The following is a 12,802-nucleotide window of genomic DNA, read 5'->3' as shown; positions in this document are numbered from 1 at the left end:
TCCCTCCCACACCCCATCAGCCTTCAGTTTGTTCTCAGTTTTTAAGAGTCTCTTATGCTTTGGCTCTCTCCCACTCCAACCTCTTTTTTTTTTCCCTTCCCCTCCCCATGGTCTTCTGTTAAGTTTCTCAGGGTCCACATAAGAGTGAAAACATATGGAATCTGTCTTTCTCTGTATGACTTATTTCACTTAGCATGATACTCTCCAGTTCCATCCACGTTGCTACAAAAGGCCAGATTTCATTCTTTCTCATTGCCAAGTAGTATTCCATTGTGTATATAAACCACAATTTCTTTATCCATTCTTCAGTTGGTGGACATGTAGGCTCTTTCCATAATTTGGCTATTGGTGCCATAAACATTGTTGTACAAGTGCCCCTATGCATCAGCACTCCTGTATCCCTTGGGTCAATTCCTAGCAGTGCTATTGCTGGGTCATAGGGTAGATCTATTTGTGATTTTTTGAGGAACCTCCGCACTGTTTTCCAGAGCAGCTGCACCAGTTTGCATTCCCACCAACAGTGCAAGAGGGTTCCCGTTTCTCCACATCCTCTCCAGCATCTAGAGTCTCCTGATTTGTTCGTTTTAGCCACTCTGACCGGCGTGAGGTGGTATCTCAGTGTGGTTTTGATTTGTATTTCCCTGATGAGGAGTGACTTTGAGCATCTTTTCATGTGCTTGTTGGCCATCTGGATGTCTTCTTTAGAGAAGTGTCTATTCATGATTTCTGCCCATTTCTTCACTGGATTATTTGTTTTTTGGGTATGGAGTTTGGTAAGTTCTTTATCAATTTTGGATACTAACCCTTTATCCGATATGTCATTTGCAAATATCTTTTCCCATTCCGTTGGTTCCCTTTTGGTTTTGTTGATTGTTTCCTTTGCAGTGCAGAAGCTTTTTATCTTAGTGAGGTCCCAATAGTTCATTTTTGCTTTTAATTCCCTTGCCTTTGGAGATGTGTCAAGTAAGAAATTGCTGTGGCTGAGGTCAGAGAGGTTTTTTCCTGCTTTCTCCTCTAGGGTTTTGATGGTTTCCTGTCTCACATTCAGGTCCTTTATCCATTTTGAGTTTATTTTTGTGAATGGTGTGAGAAAGTGGTCTAGTTTCAACCTTCTGCATGTTGCTGTCCAGTTCTCCCAGCACCATTTGTTAAAGAGACTGTCTTTGTCAAAGATTAGTTGGCCGTACTTTTATGGGTCCAATTCTGGAGTCTCTATTCTATTCCATTGGTCTATGTGTCTGTTTTTGTGCCAATACCATGCTGTCTTGATGATTACAGCTTTGTAGAAGAGGCTCAAGTCTGGGATAAGAAAATCACTTTTCATTTTATTTTTTTTATTTTTTATTTTTTTTTTAGAGAGAGTGCGAGCAGGGGTGAGAGGCAGAAGGAGTGAGAGAGAGAGAGAATCCTAAGCAGGCTCCCTGCTCAGCGCAGAGCCCGACTACTCGGGGATCGATCCCATGACCCTGGGATCATGACCTGAGCTAAAATCAAGAGTTAGACACTCAACCGACTGAGCTTCCCAGGTGCCTCAGAAAATCACTTTTTTATACTTTTTTTAAAAGTTTATTATTATTTTGAGAGAGAGAGAGAGAGAGAGAGAGAGAGCACATGTGGGGGAGTCAGAGATGGAGGGAGATACAGAATCAGAAGCAGGCTCCAGGCTCCAAGCTGCCAGCACAGAGTCTGACTCGGGGCCCAAACTCACAGACCATGCAATCATGACCTGAGCCGAAATCGGACACTTAACCAACTGAGTCACCCAGGTGCCCCCCAAAAATTGCTCTTTTCAATCTATATTCTTATTGTGTACCAGGCACCATGTGTGGAAGGTACTGTTACTAACCTCATTTTGCAGATGTGGAAATTTAGATTCAGAGACGATGGGTCATTTCCCCCAACATCACACAGCTAATGAATGACAGAGCCAAGCTATTAACAAATACACCAAAGGAAAATGGAGAGTGAATACAAAAAGAAGTTAATGAGTATAGACTGGAGCCCTAAGAGGCTACATAGTTGTTAAAGTGGGGCTACCAAACGGACATTGAGCTTCCTAGTAGTGAAAGCAAAAATGGAAACATGATCCATCCCAAGATTCATCTTTTCCATAAAGAAAATGTATATACCAGAATTTAAGAATAAGCAAAATCTTTCCTGATGCTGAATGTCCGGCAGAAATCTCATGCATAACTTCTGTGATAGACTGCAACAGAGATAGTAGGAGGTTCCCACGGTAAAAAACCAAATATTTAAAACTGAAACCATTCCTTTCTGCAAAAATATGTTTTACTTAACACAGGGTTCCATGTCTTTCGTCGATAATTATCCGATCTGAGCTTTGTCAAAGCATCATACTGAGAAGAGATACGTGTTAAAATGCTAGTTGGGGAAGGGAGCGGAGGATGCTTTTCTCTGCCTTATCATTTTTATTTAGATTGACGTACCTTTGGTTATAATTAGGGATAACTGTACAGCAGTTAAGATTCCATAATCCCATTATTAGTTGTCAGGAGATTTTCACAGGGCAAACCCCCATGCCGTTCCATTCACTCCTGTCTCTTAACTACTTGGGTAGTCTTGAAGTTGAAGAGTGAGCTTTAAGGAGAAGATTTTCTTCTGTCACTGAAATCTTCTAGCACGTAAGGAAGGACACAAATGATACCTAGTGATGGCGTCCGCGCCACTCTCTGGAGGCCCCGCGTCTTCTTGCCTGACATTTTTGTTGTTGCTGTTGTTGTGGTCCAAGATGTCACCCTGTGTCTGCCAGTTTCATTCCACAGCCATTCCAAATGCAGTGGTGAAGAGATTTGAAACCATTTCGAGGGATGCCCATTAAGTAGGCCAAAGGGGAAATTGTTTGTAAAATTATTTCCAATACATCCACTCGGTAAGACACTCAGAAGTCGATGGTATAGGGTGGAGGTCAGCTTAGAAAGTGTCTGCTCTGGCACTGATAAAAACAAAGGGGGGCGGGGGGAAGAGGGGTGCCTGGGTGGCTCAATCGGTTAAGCATCCGACTCTTGATTTCGGCTCAGGTCATGATCTCATGGTTCCTGAGTTCAAGCCCCGCATCGGGCTCCGTGCTGAGAATGTGGAGGCTGCGTGGGATTCTCTATCTCTCTCTCCCTCTCTGTCTGTCCCTCCCCTGCTCTCTCTCACGCTCTCTCTCTCTCTCTCTCTCTCTCTCAAAATAAATAAATAAACTTAAAAAAAAATGGGCGCCTGGGTGGCTCAGTCAGTTAAGGGTCCGACTTCAGCTCAGGTCATGATCTCACAGTTCATGGGTTCGAGCCCCACATCAGGCTCTGCACGGACAGCTGAGAGCCAGGAGCCTGTTTCAGATTCTGTGTGTGTGTGTGTGTGCGTGTGTGTGTGTGTGTGTGTGTGTGTGTGTCTGCCCCTCCCTCACTTGTGCATGCTCTCTCTCTCTCTCTCTTTCTCAAAAATAAATAAACATTAAAAAAAAAAACCCACAGAAAAACTCGCCTTTAGGAGCTGTGGGCAGTTGGCTGGCTGGTTTGTGTCATGGAGCATATATCATACATTTGAGACACATGGTTGATTTATCACAAGTTGTGCTTTAGAAGAGGAAGTTCAAAAGTTGAGATTTTCCAGTGTGTCCAATGTGACCTATGTGTCATCTGGATTTAGACCTTCCAAGGAGAGGACAACCAAGAGCCAAGATCAATAATACTTCTGAGTCCTATTCGTCAAGGGTCTAATCAAACACCCCCTCGACAAAGATTCTGTGGTCTCGGGTCCAATGTCAGGAACAATTTGTTTGGCGGTTAAGAGTAAAAGCTCTGAAATCCAGAGAAGACATATTCCAGTTGAATATCGTAATATCCATTCCCATTTATTGTCAGGTCACCTTGGGCAAGTCACTTCAGTCACCTAAACAGTAACTTTTTCCCCTATGATATTGGACACCCCCTCCCCGGACTACTGACGTGATTAACGGAAATAATGCGTAAGTGGCGGGCCCAAGATCAATAGTCACTCCCCACCTGTTACTTTTATAGAACTTTTAATTTTCTTATTGACTCAACCCCTTTGAGATTTGTTATAAGAAAGATAAAGTCCCAGAGGGCCTGGGTGACTCAGGTGGGTAAGCGTCTGACGCTTACTTGTGGCTCAGGTCATGATCTCACAACCCGTGAGTTCGAGCTCTGAGCCAGGCTCCATCCTGACAGCGCGGAGCCTGCTTGGGATTCTCTGTCTCCCTCTTTCTCTGCCCCTCCCCTCCCCCCGCCCCTCCTCCATGCGCTCTCTCTCTGTCTCTCTCAAAATAAATAAATAAGTAAATAAATACACATTAAAAAAAGAAGAAAGATAAGATAAGGTCCCTCTCATCACTCGGAAAGTCAACCACCTCATTCTGTCTGGCTTATTCTGTGGCCCCCTCTTTTCAAGAGCAATTCACCTCAGTGTCTGCTTTCAATGGCGGGAAAACTACCTGGAAGAAAGAAATCAAGAAGAGGCACAAACACATCAGCTAATACTTCAAAATATCACCCACCTGCTTACACGGGGCTGTGTCTGGCATATGAAAAGCATTCAGTACATTTAAGCAATTACTTTCTTGGTTCTAAAAACTGAAATTGGTCCGCCAAAGCTTAAGGGTTTCTGCACACAGAGATTTCTCTTAGGAAAAATTAGGTGAAGCACGAATGATGAAATTCAGCAATGTAGGCGAGCCAATTTGGATTTTCAAGTTGTGAAATCAATTTGAAAAAATATTAACTGCAGGTTTCTCTCAGGATGACATGGTTGGGAATCACACGTTTCCGTAACCCCTTTCCTTTCTTATCACAGCCTTTTTTTTAATAATGGACCTTATATATTTTCAGCTTTTATAGTTCACTTTTTTTTTTCATTTTTAACCAAACAGTTTTAAGAAGCCCTGAATTCAGAGTCAGATATTCTAATTCCATCATTAATCATTATAGGAGCAAATTATTTAAACTCCCATGGCCTCAATATTTTTATCTTTGGGGCTACTAATATTTATCCAATATATTTCAGAAAAGCGTAGATAGATAGATATAGATAGATAGATAGATAGATACAATGTATATAAGATACATTATGTAGAATTTGAAAAGATGTAAATTGTTTCAAAATGGCAAAACAATTTATTGTTTGAACTTAAAAGTACCAAGTAGATGGCAAAGTCTCCTCCTGTCCATTTGTTTCCTTGGACTAATTGTTCTAATCTCTTCTCTTTTTTCTTTACATGCTCTAAGTTGTCTCTTTCATAGAAGCAGAGATAGGATTCCAGGTGAACCTATTGTTCTCTTTTGTATTATCGTAGTCTTAAATACTTGAAAATTCTTCTTTCATGGGGTCTGTAGGACTTCATTCGCTCAGCGAGTATTTGTCAAGTACCTCCTTTGTGTCAGACATTGGCTTATCTGCTTGGGAAACTATTATGATCTAAAACACAGTCCAGGGGCACCTGAGTGGCTCAGGTGGTTAAGCATCCGACTTTGGCTCAGGTCATCATCTCACAATCTGTGAGTTCAAGCCCCACGTCGGGCTCTGCGCTGACAGCTCGGAGCCTGGAACCTGCTTCGGGTTCTGTGTCTCCCTCTCTCTCTGCCCCTCCCCTGCTCACGCTCTCTGTCTCTCTCTCAAAAAGAAATGAACATTTTAAAAAGCTAATAAATAAATAAATAAACTTTAAAAAAAAAAAAAGGAAAGGAAAACAGGGTTTTTCCTAAGTGCAGTGGAGATCACCCAAGGACTCTCAGCTGGGAGCAAACAGGGAGTGACTGCTTCGATCTATTTAAGGTTTTCCTAAGCTGACTTTGTTTGCCATACGGAAAATGATCGGCAGGACCCAGAGAGGGGCAAGGCGGCCCAGTGACAGGGCACTACGGTCCCCTGGAGACGAGGCGCACGGGCTGGAACTGGGGTGTTGGGGAAGGGCATGGAAATAGATCCTGGCAAGGAATCATTGGAAGAGGTGCCCGGAATCAGCCGACTTTCTGGCCCGAGCAACTGAGCGGTTTGAACTTCCATTTCCCGTGAAAAGAAACCCAGGAGGAGGACCGGGCGGGGGCCGGGGAACTCGAGCTCCCTGCTTTTGCGAAAGTTGCCTCCGACGTAACTTGTGAGATGTGCCCGGAGACGCGTCGAGGAGCCAGTTGGATGTGTGCATCTGGAACACAGATACTCCATGTTACAAACCAGATGCCGCTGTCTACACAGGGCTCATGTAGCGCAGGGGGGGCCTCACCCTTCGCACACCCAGCGTGGACATTTCCCAGTAAACTTTTTAGGATTTCCCCTTTACTATCCAGAAAGGAAATTCATAGGTCAGATGACCAGCCTAGACACATAATTTTGACAAGAATTGGTCTGATGCAGTGACCATATGATGAGAAACCAAAGGAAAATGTTCGGGCCCTAAAGCTGACCGGATCAGGTCTTCTCGAGTGGAAATAGGTTCACTCGGTATCCTGTTAAACGCAGATTCTGAGTTCAGCAGGGCTGGGGACCTGTGTTCTGCATTTCTTTTTTTTATTAGTGTTTATTTATTTGTGAGAGTGGGGGAGGGGCAGAGAGAGAGGGAGACACAGACTCCAAGCAGGCTCCAGGCTCCAAGCTGTCAGCACAGAGCCCAGCGTGGGGCTCGAACCCACGAACTGCGAGATCATGGCTTGAGCCAAGTCGCTCAGCCGACTGAACCACCCAGGCCCCCCAGTGTTCTGCGTTTCTAACAAACTCCCGGGTAAGTCAGGGCTGCTGTTCTGTGGGCCATCCTCAGGGACGAGGTCCTCAAAGGGTGGTGAGATAGTCCATTGCGTGCTCCTAAGTGCAGACTCCCTGTGAACATGGCAGTAACAAGTGCAAGGTCAGTTCGGGGCTGTGGAATGGGCGTCTCAAATACCCCAGTGGCAACGTCAGAGGTGACTTAATTTTTTTAAACGGCAAATAACTCCCGTGAAAATTCCAAAGAAAACAAGCCAGTTTCTCTTTGTTGGCAAGCCAGCTTTATTTCTGGACAACGCAGTGTCTCTGAAACTGTGCACAAAAGACTTTGTGTTTATATGTGAAATGGAATTCGGTTCTAGGCTCAAAGAATTACAAAACATTTGCCACTATGTCAGTGGTTCTGAACCGCTGTGTTAGATAATGTTGCTCTCTGCCTCGGGGACATTTGGCAACGTCCAGGGATATTTTGGGCTGTCACAGCTCAAAGGTGAGGGGACTGCTCCTGGAATCTGGTGGGTAACGGTCAGAGATAATGCTAAAAACCCTACAAAGCAAGGGACAGTCTTCCACAACAAAGAATTATCCAGCCCAGAGGCACCTGGGTGGCTCAATTATCGGTTGAGCGTTCGACTTCAGCTCGGGTCATGATCTCATGGTTCTTGAGTTCGAGCCCAGCATCGGGTTCTGCACTGACAGCTCAGAGTCTGGAACCCGCTTTGGATTCTGTGTCCCCCTCTTTCTCTGCTCCTCCCCTGCTTGTGCCCTCTCTCTTTCTGTCTCTCTCTCTAAAATAAATATTTCAAGTACATAAATAAATATTGAAAAGAAAGGATTTTCTAGCCCAAAATATCAACAGTGCAAGGTTGAGAAACCTCACTCTACAGAGAGATTTTCAAAAATGGTGCAGGATGAGGGAGTCCATCACCTTGGCAGAAGCTGTCCCACACATTGCAAGATGTCTAGCATTCCCAGCCCCTAACCATGAAACGCTGGTGCTGTGCCCAGCGTTGTTGCAACCACGAGAGTCACCCCAGGGACAACAGTGCCGCTCGGAGAAGAACGGGACAAACTAGAGAGAGAGGCAGGCCTGAGCGAGGCCGTGGAAAGGAAGGCCAACCAAAATGATCTGCCAGAGGGATTAAAAATCGTAGCATGGCCAAATTAAAGTAGATATAATTCTACCCATCTGTTGGTGGCTGTGTAATTAATACAAAAATAATTACATCTCTTCGCCTGGCTCTCCCTCACAAACTCTCCTTAATGAACACTGCCAATGACTTTTTAGATATGTAATTAAAATTTTTATTTATTTCTGTTTTATTTTTATAGTAGTAGCTTCACGTATGGGGGGGGGGGGAACCCACGCAGCCGCAAAGCGTGCCCTCAACAACCAGCGGAAACGCAAGCAAAATTATTCTACACACCTCATTCTGAACAGTGAGAAGTAAAACCAGTAGCTCTCATTCCCTGCATTTTCCAGTGTTGATTTTCTGGCCGGGTCTCGTCTTTAGACCTACAGAAAACTAAAGTGCTTCTCCTTCTTCTAAGATAAGAAATCGTAAGAAAAGATACATCGTCCCAAAGTGGCCCGAGATTCAGTTCTCTTCTTTACCATTCTCTTTTAGGACAGGAACACTGGCCTTCCAGAAGAATCCATCACTTCAGTCCATCGTGGTGGAATGGAAGATCTGTGGGGTAGAAATAACATCAGTGTCAGGTTTAAATAGAAGACGCTCGTATCTAGAATTCAACTCAGTAACTAACTGTACAGATAAACTCTTGGAGAAATGCCTCTGAATTATTAATAATGTTAGTGTTTAACACTTTACGACATTACCACATCACCCCAGACCGTATGGTTTAAGAGCCCAGACAACCCTGAACCTGAGTATCTTTTCTCCCACCTACCAGCCAGGTGACCGCAGGCCGAACGGTTTCACCTCTCTAAATTTCCATCTCACAGGCTGTTAAGTGTAGACACGTATTCCCTCCCACATTGCAGCATCATGACGCTGACGTGTGGGGAGGCATGGGCTTAGCGTGGGTAGCATAGAAGGAACGCAGGGAATGTCAAGTTATCATACTGAGGCCCCCAAAGAGACAAGGGACCTGAGCAAAGAACCAGAGAGTCAATAATGAGGTCAGGACTGAGATCCTAGGAGCTGAGCGACTTCTTTGCTTTTACACAAGCTATGTCATGAAGCTATTTTCCAGGAAAATCACACTCAAGCCTATCTGTGAGAGTTTTGTGGGGAAGAAAAGAGTCATCAAACAAATCTGGGCGGCACTGGGTTAACTAAAGACACATTGTGTTTCGTTGGGTTGAGTTTTGGTGGCAGGACTTCTCAGAACCTTTAATGTGCTAATGTGTATTATGAATTTCCAAGAAGGGGGTCTATAATATAATATAAGAACTTTTTCCTTCTCCTTGCTCCCCTTCCCAGAGCAAACTCTGCCCTAAGAGAAACCCAGCCAGAGAAGTCGGGGTGTAGATCAAATCTCGAGCAGGTTCGAGGAAGTGCCAAGTGAAACAAGGCTCTCTAAAACCAGTGTCACGTTTATGTCATGTCAGGGAGGAGAGACGGGGGCGTCGAATAGAGTGCGTGTGAACCCTCCACCCGAGGCTTCATCCTGCCTCACAGTGGAAGGCACTTTCACCCCTTAAGATCGGCTGTCTCTTCCTCTTTCTTTGATCCATCATCACTCTCCTCCGACCGCGTGACCATCCTCCTCAAGTCTCCAGATCTGCCAGGGGGGTCCAACCACGTCAGAAGGAAGACTACTTGGTCTCTGAGATGCAAACAAAGTGTCAAAGGGAAAGGACTCCCTCCACTGACCGTGACCATTTGTAATCTAGATGGGGGCATGCGGGGGGGGCGGTGAACTGACCATAGAAGCTTCCAAATGAAAGACCCAAATTTAAAGCCATCCTCTGCTTGTTATTAGCTGCGTGACTTTGGACAAGTCACGAGCCTCCTTGAGACCTTTCTCTCTGGTTTTTAAAATGGGATGATTTCAAGTGTTAGTGGTAATATGGGTAAAGTATCCGGCATTTGGTAGGTATATAGTAACTATATATACTATAAGTATATATACCAAGGAATCGCTTATAACGCCCGTTGTGGTTATTTTGTGGATAATTTCTTTACACACATCAAATGCCAACAATTTTCAACTTGTCTTTATTCTTCTACTAGAAACTTGGAGGTTTTCCTTTCCCAAAAAAATACTTGTATCTAAGTCCAAGGTGTTTTTCCTCACTGAAATGGGCAAACCACTAAATAATAAGATGTAGACAAGGAGTGCCATCCACATTGGGCTAATGGAAATTATATGCATTCTCACAGTAATCCAAATAGCACATATCTGAAAAAAAAAAAATTCTCCCAGTTAATCTCCTGTAGCAAAGCACACTTTTAAGTCACACTTCCCCAACCATAACAATGTTCCTATCTCTTGACTCGGGAACTTCACCTTTGGCAATTTAAACCTATGAATATGTCCCAGCAGACTGCAAGGCTTTAAACACAAAGATGTTTATCACAGCGTTACCTACTATTGAATACCAACTGGAAGCAAATGCAACGTCCAACCTCATGAGAATGTTTTAGTAAATCCCGATAATATAGGTGACAGAACTCGTGTAGCTATTTACAACGAGGCCTCCAAGTTGTGGAGGCTGATGGAAATCAGAGAAGAACATTACATAGCGGGTACTTACGACTGTGAACACTTAACCAAAATGCATGGAGAAAGAAAAGGAAATACAGCCAAATGTGAACAGGAGCCTTGTCTGGATGGTGGGGCCACAGATGAATTTTTTTTTTCTTTTTCAGAATGCTTTATAGCGGGAAAGTCATACACTATAGGTTTCAATTTTGGAAAGACACGCTAAACATAAAATTCACCATCCTAACCGTTTTCAGGCACGCAGTTCAGTGGCATTACGTACATTCACATTGTTGTGCACTCCTGTTCACCTCCGGAACTGGTTTCATCTTGCAAGGTTGAAACTCTACACATTAGACAATGATTGCCCAGCCCCCAGCCCCTGGCCACAACCAGTCCTGTTTTGTGTTTCTTTAAGTTGGACTATTCTAGGTACCTCCTGGAAGGGAAGTCATACAGCGTCTTACGACTGCCTTCTTTTCTCTTAACACAATGCCCTCGAGGTTCATCCATGTTGTCAGAACGCATCAGAATTTCCTTCCCTTTTAAGACCCAATAATGTCCCATTGTACGTATATGGACCACATTTTGTTTATCATTCGTCCGTCAGTGGATATTTGGGTCGCTTCCTCCTTCTGGCTGTTGTGAATAATGCTGTTATGAACATGAATGTATACATATCTCTTCCATACATTGTACGTTAGAGGTGTTTCCCCCTAAACTGCCACCGCTGAGCTATTCCTCAGAAAATAATGTATCGTTTTCTGTTGTTCTGACTCCCATTACAGGACAAATGCCTTAGTTTCAACTTTCCAGCCTGGATCGCCTCACACTGAATCCGTCTACCACCTGCTTCTGACATTGAACTCCTCCTGACACCCTGCTCTGAGAAGACCGCCAAAAAAAAAAAAAATATATCTATATCTATATATCTATATATATATCACCCCAGCCATCCCTCTTCATTCTTACTAACAATTTGGTAATGAAGTATTGATTTCCACTTCTCTGCTTATGGACGATATTAGATTTTCATTGATAAACTGCAATGAGGCAGTCTCCTCTCCACGGTCCCCTTTCCACTGTCACGAGAAAACCAAGTGCCACTGAAGAAAAATAATGACTGAGAACACTGATGTGCTTATTTCGTCGGTCTGAAACACTTGGCAGGAAAGGGCGGGGAGGGGGAGGGGGGTAGCAGTCTTCATAGTCCAACGTCCAAGCGAGCTGCACGAGATGCAGACCCTTGGCCGCTTACTTTTCACCGTAATGTCCATTTCCTATTTATAACCCCTCTGGGAACGTTTGTCTAAAGGAAATGTTTCTGTTCAGAGCAACAATTACGGTTGCACCTGGATTGCCCAGTCCTGCCCCTGCACCGGGGAGCCATGAATCACCGCCAAGTGGAAGAATTATTAAGTTAGACCAGACTTGGAGCCAAGAAAACCTCCGAACAATGTTCATCTTCTGTGAAAGTTGTTCCAACAGTTGGGCTTAACCATGTTGCTGCCAAAGACTCTTTCCCAAGCAGAGGCGGGCATCCTTTTCCCATCGTGTCTTCGTCGGCTACAAAAACACGGTTTCAAGTGCACGCACGAGACCTGCAGGCTGGCAGCGCTGGGGAAGTTGGTGAAATTCAGGATCTGGACGAAAGCAAGAAGGTGAGATGGCTGCAGGGTGGAAAGTGCAGCAGCTCGTCCTTCCTGGTGATCTCTTTCCGCAGAACCTGTTGTTTATGGACTTGGAAACACAGCTGAGCCCGAACGGCAACAGAAAGCATGAAATAAGGTGTCCATTTTAAATGTGTTCCTGCAACTTTTTTCATTAAAACTTTGAGGGCCCAGTTTTAATTTGCGGAATATTCCCGTTAATAATGAGATCTAATTAAGACATCCATTAAAAGCCCGTTAAAGTTAATTTAACGTAAAAATTCCAATAGAGCTGTATTAGATTTTCTCCATTAAATTAACGTTATGGATTTTTAACGGATGTCTTAATTATACATTATTATTAACGGGAATACTGTATTACACAGATTAAAATCAGGTCCTAAGTCAACTCGGAAAAGCTAAGAGCATGTTTTAATATTAAAAGTCTTGCATACCTAGTGCACAGTCTGGAAATTCAGGGGTAGGTCTGTTTACTCTAGTTGAGCATTTTCTATACCACTGAAAGCAATCTATAAATAGAAAAATCTATCACTGCATTTAAACAATGAATCTCCTTATTCTCAAAGGACAAATGAAGTCTGGATTGTGTTGTAAACTGCTACTCAGCTATAGGCGAAATATTTAAGCTATTCTAGGTACAACACTAGGAACTGGATGATTCTGAAACAAACAAACAAAAACCAATTTCCTTCTTGTTGTTGTTGCTTTAATTACCAAGGTTATCACACACAAAAAAAGCT

At 43.7% G+C, this 12,802-nt stretch overlaps 1 protein-coding gene across 1 annotated transcript in view; it reads left to right on the top strand.

Moving 5' to 3' along the window:
* Nucleotides 1-12,253, top strand: part of TSHZ2 (teashirt zinc finger homeobox 2) — a 459,483-nt gene extending 447,230 nt beyond the window's left edge. The window contains exon 3 of the mRNA XM_047851694.1: nt 11,181-12,253. The gene's annotated coding sequence lies outside the window, so the exon portion shown is untranslated. The remainder of the gene's footprint in view (nt 1-11,180) is intronic.
* The last annotated feature ends 549 nt before the right edge of the window (nt 12,254-12,802 follow it).

Source organism: Prionailurus viverrinus, chromosome A3 (assembly GCF_022837055.1).
Source record: "Prionailurus viverrinus isolate Anna chromosome A3, UM_Priviv_1.0, whole genome shotgun sequence".
Taxonomy (NCBI): Eukaryota; Metazoa; Chordata; class Mammalia; order Carnivora; family Felidae; genus Prionailurus; species Prionailurus viverrinus.
Note: the sequence above shows the minus strand (reverse complement) of the source record. Positions and strands in the feature narration are given on the sequence as shown.